The sequence below is a fragment of the Vicia villosa genome, linkage group LG5 (assembly GCF_029867415.1).
Source record: "Vicia villosa cultivar HV-30 ecotype Madison, WI linkage group LG5, Vvil1.0, whole genome shotgun sequence".
NCBI classification, from domain to species: domain Eukaryota; kingdom Viridiplantae; phylum Streptophyta; class Magnoliopsida; order Fabales; family Fabaceae; genus Vicia; species Vicia villosa.
Genome location: NC_081184.1, coordinates 94738749 through 94750397, shown reverse-complemented (window position 1 = coordinate 94750397; position 11649 = coordinate 94738749).

Here is an 11649-nt window from a genome sequence, read left to right as displayed (position 1 = left end):
AAAGACACAATAATTCTTTGGCATGAAATAATATTGTGTTATTCTATCTTCAATAATCCACTTTTGTCAGGTCATAATATGAAAGTACAAGTAAATATCAATACTCCTATCGAGTATGATATTGTATTATGAAGGTACTTATGGTTAAATGAAATTACTCTTGTAATAGGATATGACTATATGTAATTACTATTCATAAACCTATGTGGATATTCTATGACCTATAATTTAAAACTCATTAGTATAATCACTACCCAAAGACTTATACACATGAGTAAGTCTTATGATATTTTGGGTTAGTGGGAGTTTATTATTAGCATATTCATATGCTTGGGCCATTCTTTATAACATATTTCTCTTGACTTAAATATGTTATTCTATATTCATCATTGTTTAAATAAATTTGAGTCTTTAATATGTATGATTTGTTTTCCCTATCTGATACAATTTCTGCACTGTTGAAGCTTACTTATCTTTTTGATTGATTAGTGTTTTGACCATTATTTCTAATATTGAAATTAATATTAGAATAATTAATTAGTGTCATCCAAGTGGGAGATTGTTAGATTAATTATTTTAATTAATCAAATATGGATTGACACAATTAATTATTAGTAAATTATATTATGGTCAATTGATATTAAACACTAATTATATATGAATTATTTAATTGGGCTTTATGCCTGAATGGACCGTGATGGGTTGGACCATTCAGTTAAGCCCAATGAGAGGTCCCTGCCCTCAGCCGTTTAGATATTTAAGCGTTGTCTCATTAGACGATTAATATACAGTGAAAACCCTATACGTCAACGAGGGTAGTAATCCTTTCATACTCACTATTTGACGGCAATCTCATTAATCCTACAAGGTACACCGTTCTTATTATTCTTAATTATTGATTGATGAAATAATATGCTATAATTTGTATCTATTCGATTCAGTTAAATTTATCAATAGTATGTTATTTCATTTTTGGATTATGCACTACTACAAAAAATATATTTAACCTCGGACGTGAAGGTGATTTAACCTCGATTATAGAGACGATGTAACAAATGACGTCATGAAAACTTGTCACTTTACTCCTCGATTTCTGAAAAACCAATGGGATAGTTGAAATGGTCATTGGTTCGATCCCCTCGAGTTTTGACCAAAAACCAAGGGAAAAAGATATATTTAAAAAAACAAAATACATTATTTACACATAATATTAAATTACATTGGCTACACATAAATTAATATACACATTTTCAATATAAGAGTACAAATTTTTGACAGATTTGATTCATCATCGTCAGTGTTATTTTTGGAGAAGGACAAATCCAGATTTTGTTACATATTCATTGCTTTTCAAGTTGAACGGTTTTGCACGGATCCAACTTTTGATATAACATAAAAAAAGTTATATACATAACATAAAATTCCATTCCGGTTAAAAGATAAGATATTATATAAGAACACCAACCTCGATCTTATTTTTTCTACACTTGCATTCTATCTCAGAGATAAATGTTGCATAACAATTGCTTCTTTAATGGGTGCAGAGGGTTTCACGAGATAGCGTTCAATATATGGCATGGTGGTGTTTGCGCTTTTATTGGTGTAGAGATTTTCTTGTGGATTGGTGTGTTAGCAATATCTTGAGCGTTGCTATTTTATGAATGTATGACATAGATGGGTTCTAGGATTTTTATGAATGTATTACCCTTTGTTTCTGACTAAAACTGAGGGGAAATGTTATCTCTTTTTTAATTAAAAAGTAAAATAAAATAAAGACTTACCCCTCGGTTACTAACAAAACTGAAGGAATACATTATTTAATTTACAAATAAAAAATAAAATAAAAATAAATGCACAACTTTTCCCTTCGGTTTTGCCACTTAATCGACAAGTTAAATAAGATTGAGTTTATTATATCTAATGTTGATTGATTATTTCACTAAACTCTAACTAAATATGTAACTTCTCAAAATTGTTTAGGAAAATAATTATATGAACAATTGTGTTACATATGAAGAAAAACTTACACTAATAAATGATTTTAAGCATCCTCTAACTCATCATTCACCTCACGCTCTTTAAGTATTAAAATCTCTTCAATCTTTCAAGTTTATTCAACACTTCCTTTCTACTAATTCATTCTTGAAATCATAAAATTTGATGCTTTAAAAAAATGAACAAATCTGAAAGAAAGTTGATGAAAAATAGAAGTATTGGAGAAATTTTAACAATAAAAAAATATGAGATAAATGACGAGTTCCAGAATTCTAGAAAAACATTAATAAGTATAAGATATGTTTTAAATACAACATAATTTTTCATATGATTATTTCAAAATCAATTTAGTAGGTTATATGTTTAAAGAGAGGTTAGTTAAACATAATATGATTATCACTATCAATACACAAACTCAACAACAACAATAACAACAAGAATGAGTAGTGATGTTTGACGTATCAGATCTATCTCTGAAGAAGAAGTGAAATAAAATGTTTTGGATCTTTGACGTACAACATAAGTGTATTGGAGATGATATGTGTTTATGGCTCTCATTGTTTATGGATCTCTTGTCCAAGGCTCTTCGTTAGGGTTTAGACAAGTGAAACTGAATGCTACAAGCTAAAGCTTTATATATGATGGAAACAATTTCACCTCGGTTGGGAAAAAATCGAGGTAAAAAGTGGCTTATTTTTAGATTGAAAATAAAATATTCAATAAGGCACCACTTTTAATGACATAAATATATAATCTGATGCTACTGGGATTTGAAGCGTGTACACTGAATTAGTTTACCCTTCGATTTTTAGAAAAAACCAACGGAATATAGTATATAATTTTTAAGAAAAAACATGGCACATTTTGAATATATACCTCGGTTTTACGATATGTGAGATGAAATAGTTATCATAAAAAATAGTCTAATAGTGATGAATTCTTTTGATGAATCAATTCCTCAAAGTACCGTGTACCATGAGAATTTGGTGGATGTTTATAATGAACTTAAAGAACGATTCTTTCAATATGATTACATTCTCGTGTTTGAAGTTCAATGTGAGATCTTTTGATTGAAACAAAAATCTAAATCTATTTCTGAATTATTCACTACTCTTAATATTTTATGGGAGGAGCATGAAGCTTACTTGTCACACTAGTTTACTCTTGTCCTCATTGTTGTGTTTGTACAATTGATGTTAGCAGTTCCAAGATCATTATGAAATAATTAGATATATTAGTTTTTTGACTGTCTAGAATGAACATTTTGACTTGTTCGTGCACAAATTTTACTAATGAATTTTTTACCAACAATCATTATAATCTTTTCTATGGTTTTGCAAAATGAAAGACAATATAATGCATTCCATAGTGAAGAGTCTAAGGTTCTTATTAACGCAAGTTAGGTGCAAAGATTCCAAAGAAAAGAACGTGGCTCTGGTGCTCCATCACTCAGTTCAGTAAACATATCCAATAGCTTTGTCTACATGAATACAAAATGTTCCCGTTGTGGAAAGAGTGATACGGAGTTGACAATTGTTATAGGAAACATGGTTTTCTACCAAATTATGGCAAGAATTTTTCAGAAAATAATGTTGCTTTTGAGTTAATGGAGGAGCCGAAAGACATTGATGAATCAAAGAGTACCAAAGACAATCACTCTTATAGTTTTACTAAGGATCAATATGAGTATCTTGTCCATTTGCTTCAAAATTAATCTTCACAAAACCAACATGTTTTTTCCATTAGGGTTAATGTTGGTAACCGTATTAGTAGTCACATCACCTTATGTATCACTAAATTAGTCTTTTCCTTGTGTAATTCTAATTTAAGATCACAAATAATTGATTCGGGTGCAACTGATCGTATTTGTTCATCTTTGAAGTATTTTAGTTCATACTACAATATAAATTACATACGTGTCGAATTTTTCAATGGTCACGTGTCAATAGAATTATTTGCAGGAATTGTGCAATTTTCCTATGGCTTGATCATTACTGATGCATTATTTGTTGTTGATTTCTATTTGAATTTGATTTTTGTTCCTAAACTTTTCCTAAATAACAATTAGGGTTCATATGTATTTTGCCCTGTGCCATATGGGCAACTTTTAAAAAACTCCCCTGTAAAAAAAATAAGTCACCATTCATGAAATTCAATCACCAGAATCATTGATGTTGTTTGGGGTGTTAAACGTTAAATATCCAAACTAAAAATTATGGCCCAGAGTGAGGTTGAATATGTTGTTTATGTTAGACGCTAGGCTTACGTATCTAGAGGGGGGTGAATAGATACTTCAGAATTTATTCGGATTTCTTTATAAATATGGCGAAAGCGTTTAGGGATCGACTCGCGTCTATTCCGAACCGCTACGGGAAGGATCAGATATGTAATTAAACCACTAACTAATTATGATGTGATGATAAAAACTATTCGAGAATCAACAGGTTATAATGCGATAAATCGTTTAAGTGTTTGCTTGATTAAACTTGTTTTCAATGGCTTTGATTTATAATGAAAGCAATATATCAAACACTTGGTGATAATGTCCAAATTGAATTATGAATCAATGTGTGGTGACTTGTGATGATTATGCAGAATCTTATCACCAAGTTTAACACTTGATATGTTAATCAATTTGCAATTATGACCAGAAATAAGCGTAACAAAAGCGAAAAGATAAAAGCAATAAGAACACGATATTTATTCAGGCAGTTCGTCGATCGTCCTTGCTACGACTACATCTGCCCCCAATTCCAAACGGGAATTGGGATGTCTTTCATTATGATTGAAAAGAGTTTATACAAAGAAGATAACAAAGCAATAACGATAAACTGAATATGTTGATTCTTTGTATCTTCTTCCCCTTGATCTTGAGCCAGATCAAGTATCCTCCAAGAGCTTATCGTTGATTCCCTTTCTGCAGTGTTGTGAATTGCTCGAACCTTTGTTCTTCAATCTTCACACTCAGCTGAATCCTTGATGAAGCCTCTGGACAAAAACCCCCAAAATTCACCAATCTTGGAGGACAAAATCCGCAGATTTTATTCACCAAAAACCCCACAAATCTTCACCCATTGGGAACCTTCAATTCCTTTCCATAGACGTTATCGATCTTGATCACAAACCCTCACCAAAAGAATTGTTGTGTGTAATTGTGTTGGAGTTGAGAAGAAGAAAGAAGATGAGAAGCCTTTGTGTATCTTTCAGTTGTTGGTGTTGAAAATGAATAATTAACAGAAAAGGATATATAAAGGTGCCAGTACAGCTAACACAGAGAAAGCACATAATTTGGCAAGTTTTGAGGAGATAGGTCGACCTACTTCATTGATTGGGTTGACCTAAATGGAGCAGATTCAACAAAACTATATTTGTTTCTAGTTGGGTCGACCTGTTGGGGCTCTGGGTCGACCTAAAATCAGTTGGATTTGGTTCTTGGGTTTTTCTTCAGTTTAGGTCGATCTAAGAATTTGGTTGAGTCGACCTAAATAGGACAGAGGTGAGACTTCTTTATTTACTTCAGTTTGAGTCGACCTAAGGGCTGAGTGGGTCGACCTATCTGAGACAATTCCTTATGCTGGATGAATGAAGCCTTCTAGGTCGACCTGGGCTTGTTGGTGAGTCAACCTAAAATGCCTTAGATAGCCAAAATCCTACTTTTCCTTATGTCATTCATTTGTGGCTTGATATTTGTTCACCTATAATGTTTGCCATGAATCGAAAACTTCTTGATGAGTGTAGGCTTGTACTTACATACTCCCCCTTTTTGATGATGGAAAACATTGGTTGAATGACGTAAGCTCCCCCGTACTTGAATGTGTAGGCTCCCCCGTACTTGAATGCGTAAGCTCTCCCGTATACTCATACTCTCTCATATACTCCCCCTTTGACAACATCAAAAATGAAACAAAGAAGGTAATAGGAGAAAACGCACAAGATAATTATAACAAGATAATAATTAACATACTACAATAGTATAATAAACATAAGATTCAAGTTTAAAGCACGTTATGATTACAAAAAAACTGAAAGTCATATGATAAAAGAAGCATAAGAATGAGATGATATGAAATGCAGTGCCATGAACTAATGTAAAGCAATGTCCTCTAACGTGTTCCTCGCCCATGGTATCGGCCACCTCTTCCTCTCTGAAAACCTTGAGGTCTATCCTCTTCAACCTGCTCAAGTAGTTCAAGAACGGTTCTGTTGAGCATGTTGAAGTTTTGACTCAGATTAGCATGCCTGTTGTTTGCTGTTTCTTCAAAACGGTTCTGTCTTTCAGTGAGATTTAAGGCAAAGGTCTCAAAATCACTTTTGTGCTCTTGAGCCAAGCGATGCAGATTTTCATACTGAAGTTGTTGCTCATTGTAGCGTTCCCGTTGAACTTGTTGCATATTCTAAAACTGGAGCTGTTGTGCCTCAAAGTGTTCTTGCTGAAGAAGCTGCATGTTTTCTAGCATGGAAATTATATTTGATTGATCCGGTTGCGGCGGAGCTGTGTATCCCCAAGGAATTTCCTCTTCTTGAGGAGGTACATATTGCCAATTTGAGTCTCCATCATGAGGAACATCTTCCATGACATGATCATCATCAATAGGCATGTCAAGTTCATGTTCTTCCTCTTCATTTCCTCCATGGGGACCAAATTCAGCAGGATCATCATAGTTGTAGATGATTTTTCCAGTCCCCTTTTGGACGAGGTAGTATGCTTGCCTATTTGGATCCCAATTATAGCCCATGAGAGTCAAAGTGGCTTAAGAGAACTCTTGAGGATGTTTGATCCTGGTGTAAGTCAGCCCATCAATTGTCATACCGAAGTGGTTCACAATTTTCTGAATAATCGATCCATAGCATAAAGCAATGGTTTTCTGCTTGACCTCATAGAATTTGGTGGCTAGAAAGTAAGGCCAGTGCACACGAGTCTTGTTTTCCACTAAATACATCAACACAATCTCATTTCGTTCAATCCTAGAGTATCCACCCGACCATGGTCGAATGATACGGGAGATAATCCAATTCAATAGCCTAGGATTTCTCTTTAGGTGCCCTGCTGTGATGGTTTCATTTGGTTTATCAAGAACGGTGGGGTCCTTGAGAATTGATCTCATGTAGGCCAGGTGATCATAATTTGCCGAAAAATCACCATCTTCTATACGATATTCATCACCTTCTAGGGTAAGGCCAAAAATGCCCACCCAAACTTGTTCATTCACATAGTGTGAGCGTGAACCCATCTTAAACCGGAAATAACATCCATCACCCTTTTGTAAACCCGCATAGAAAGCATGAACAGTATCCTCATTATATGGAGTATCGCACTCCAACAGTGGATGTATATTTTGATGTTGAACTAAACTAGTAATTTCAGGAATGTTCATACGGTCGACTACCTTAGGGTTGTACACATATTGCTTAATAATTTTCCGTGAATGTGCCATTTTTCAAAATCAGCCTTACAATCTGGATGAACGAGAGCGAGAGCACTTACCAGTCGAGATGAAGATCTGGTCGTGATTTGTTTTCCTTTTCTGGACTTTGGAGGCATTGTTGAGGATGAATTTGATGAAGATGTTAAGGATTTGAGAGATTTGGTGCTTGGAGTATTAGGGTTGCCGTAGAGAGGATGTGTTTGAGATGGAGGAAATGTGCAAATGAATGAATATATATGAAAGATACATGGGCCGGGTCGACCTAAAAGCCCAAATTTGGGAATTTATGTTGCAGTAGGTTGACCTAAATATAGTATGCGTCGACCTAAAGGAAGCAGCGGCTGTGGGTTTTTAAAAAGAACAGAGTAGGTCGACCTAAAGCCAAGTTAGGTCGACGTAACTGATAGTAATTTTCTTGTTTTTGAAATTTGCTTCAGTAGGTCGACTTAATGCCAATTTGGGTCGACTCAAATGACTCCAAATGTATGAAATGCAGCAAATATGTTAGGATTGGAAAATATATGTCAGTTCTATCATATATGTGCTTAAACTACCATATGTATGCTTAAACTTGACACATTATGCTTAATGACGAGCAATCTATATGTAAATGAGAAATATTGAGAAGCATATATGAGGTCAATATAAACATGTCAAATGAGTGCATATTACAGAATCAATAATATTCTTGGAAGTGAACAACAAACATGTTACCGCTTTCTCAATTTTCAGATATCTTGTCATCATGATATAAGGTAAAGTATGTTCCTTTAGTCAATGTAGCACGATCCTTGACTGGTTGCGTACTACCTTCACACTAAAGAGAAGAGTTAGCATAAACATAAGTAATAGATAGAGATGAAAATAATTAGATGAACAAAACCGTATTTTAGCTCAAATTAGAGATATCCAATATCCCTAATTCTCTGCGAATGTTGAAGAAAGGCTCTGTTGCAAGAGGTTTGGTGAAGATGTTCGCTAATTGCTTCTTGCTCTCAACATGTTCAAACATAACTTCTCCTTTTTCTACATGGTCTCTTAAGAAGTGATGCCTTATTTCGATGTGCTTGGTTCGTGAATATAGTACAAGATTCTTTCTTAGGTTGATGGCGCTTGTGTTGTCACACATGATTGGTATGCGATCAAGTTTGATGCCAAAATCAATAAGCTGCTGTTTGAGCCACAATATCTGAGCACAGCAACTTCCGACAGCTACATATTCTGCTTCAGCTGTAGATAACGTGACTGATACTTGTTTCTTGCTGTGCCAGCTTATCAATGAATTTGAGAATAGATGACACGTGCCACTGGTGCTTTTTCTGTCAGATTTGCATCCAGCAAAGTCGGAGTCGGAGAATCCCACCAAGTAGCATTCATTTCCCTTAGGATACCATAGACCATATGTAGTAGTTCCATGGAGATATCATAGAATTCTTTTTACGGCCTTTAGATGTGATTCCTTTGGGCACGATTGGTATCTCGCACATATACATACGCTAAACATAATGTCCGGTCTTGAAGCCGTGAGATACAATAGGGAGCCTATCATGCCTCGATATAATTTCACATCAACCTCTTTACCATTTTCATCCTTGTCTAGGTTGCTATTGGTTGCCATAGGTGTGTCAATCTCCTTTGCCTCACTCATTCCAAATCTCTTTAGCAATTCTATGCAATATTTAGTTTGGCTAACGAAAGTTCCATGACTAAGCTGCTTGATTTGTAGACCAAGGAAGAAGTTCAATTCTCCCATGAGGCTCATCTCAAATTCACTATGCATAAGCTTAGAAAATTCTTTGACAAGTTTTGCATTAGTGGACCCAAATATTATATCATCTACATAAACTTGAACCAGAAGTATATCTTTTTCTTTTCTTTTAATGAACAGATTAGTGTCAACTTTACCCCTAAAGTATCCTTGACTAAGTAGAAATTTGCTTAAACGTTCATACCAAGCTCTAGGGGCTTGCTTGAGACCGTATAAAGCACGTTTCAACTTGTAAACATGTGTTCGATACTTGTAATTTTCAAAACCGGGTGGTTGGGCTACATAGACCTCTTCATTAATATAGCCATTTAAAAAGGCACTTTTAACATCCATTTGAAAAAGCTTAAAGTCCTTTGAGCAAGCATAATCAAGTAAGAGACGAATTGCCTCAAGACGTGCTACGGGAGCGTACGTCTCTTCATAATCAATACCTTCCTCTTGATTGTAGCCTTGAGCTACTAATCTAGCTTTGTTTCTAGTAATAACTCTGTTTTCATCAAGTTTGTTACGAAAAACCCATCTAGTGCCGATTACTTGATGTTCTCCCGGATGAGGGACAAGGTCCCATACATCATTCCGTTTAAACTGGTTTAATTCTTCTTGCATGGCCATTAGCCAATCCTCATCAAGTAATGCGTCTTTTGCGTTTTTTGGCTCAACTTGTGAAACAAAAGCAAAATGATGACAAAAGTTACTTATCTTGGAGCGTGTTGTAACACCCTTTGAGATGTCACCTAATATGTTGTCGATTGGATGATCTTTTACGTTTGTCCAGGCTTTAGGAAGTTCTTCGTTGTTTGAGATGCTTTCTTTTTCGACACTATCATGAGATTCATCTTTCTCTTTCTTAGCATCTTCCTTTTTAATAATTTCACTTTCTTCTTCCTTTTCTTTGACAATATCTTCAGTAGATGGGCCTGCACTATCAAAAGATATACCTTTCTCGACACATTTTGAGTAAGATTCATCAAAGGACACATGAACTGACTCTTCAACTATAAGTAGCCTTTTGTTGTAAATCCTATATGCTTTACTAGATTGAGACTAACCAAGAAATATGCCTTCGTCCGCTTTAGCATCAAATTTACCAAGGTTATCTTTACCGTTATTTAACACAAAACATTTGCAACTGAATACGTGGAGGTGTGACACATTTGGTTTTCTACCCTTTAATAGTTCATATGGTGTTTTGTTTAGTATAGGGCGAATTAGTATCCTATTCAAAATATAACATGCAGTGCTAATAGCACCCGCCCAAAAATATTTGGGTAGATTTCCTTCATTGAGCATTGTTCTTGCCAATTCTTCTAGAACACGATTTTTACGTTCGACCACCCCATTTTGTTGTGGTGTTCTAGGAGCTGAAAGTTATGTTCAATTCCATGTTTATCACAGTATTTTTCAAAATGATAATTTTCAAATTCTCCACCGTGGTCACTACGGATTGCAACTATTTTAGTGTTCATTTTGTTTTGACATAACCTTGCAAATTGAGTAACTGCTGGAAATGTTTGATCCTTACTAGGTAGGAAGATTGTCCAACAAAATCTAGAGTAATCATCGACAATGACAAAACCATAGATGTTTCCACCTATGCTTTTAGTCCTTGAAGGGCCAAAGAGATCCATGTGAAGAAGTTCAAGGGGTCGTGATGTTGAAACCACATTTTTTGATTTAAAAGACACTTTTGTTTGTTTCCCCTTTTGACATGCATCACATAGATGATCTTTTGAAAACTTTATTTTTGGTAAGCCGATTACTAAATCTTTTGTGACAACCTTATTTAGTAAGTCAAAGTTTATGTGAGCAAGGCGTCTATGCCAAAGCCATGAATCTTCTCCTAAAGCAATAAGACACTTGGCATTTGACTTAGACACTTCATCCAAGTTTAGCATATAAATGTTGTTTACTCTTGTGCCATTAAACACAATGTCTCTTTTCTTAATATGTTTAATTGTACAACCAGAATTTGTGAAAGTTACTTTGAAATCTTTGTCGCACAATTGACTAATACTTAAGAGATTATGTTTAAGACCTTCTACTAGTAAAACATCAGATATAGTTGTGGTAGACGGGTTACCTACACTTCCTTTACCAAGTATAGCTCCCCGATTGTTGTCTCCATAGGTGACATATCCCTTTTTTTTGCATGTAACTCAACAAAAAGTGATATGTCTCCCGTCATGTGTCTTGAACATCCGCTATAAATGGACCACAACCTTTCGGCAATGTCAAGACACTTTTCCTGCAAAATTAATTTAGAGTGGAAGGTCCCCAATTTTCATTGGGTCCTTGGTAGTGAGTACAAAAATTGTTGCAATTAGGCAACCATTGAAATACTCCTTTAGGAACTAGAATCCTCCTAAATTTGCATTTTTCAATGGTATGTCCCTTTTTGCAAAAATAGTGACAAGTAATATGATGAGAATATGCTGTTTTGCTAGTTGATACTTTTGGTAC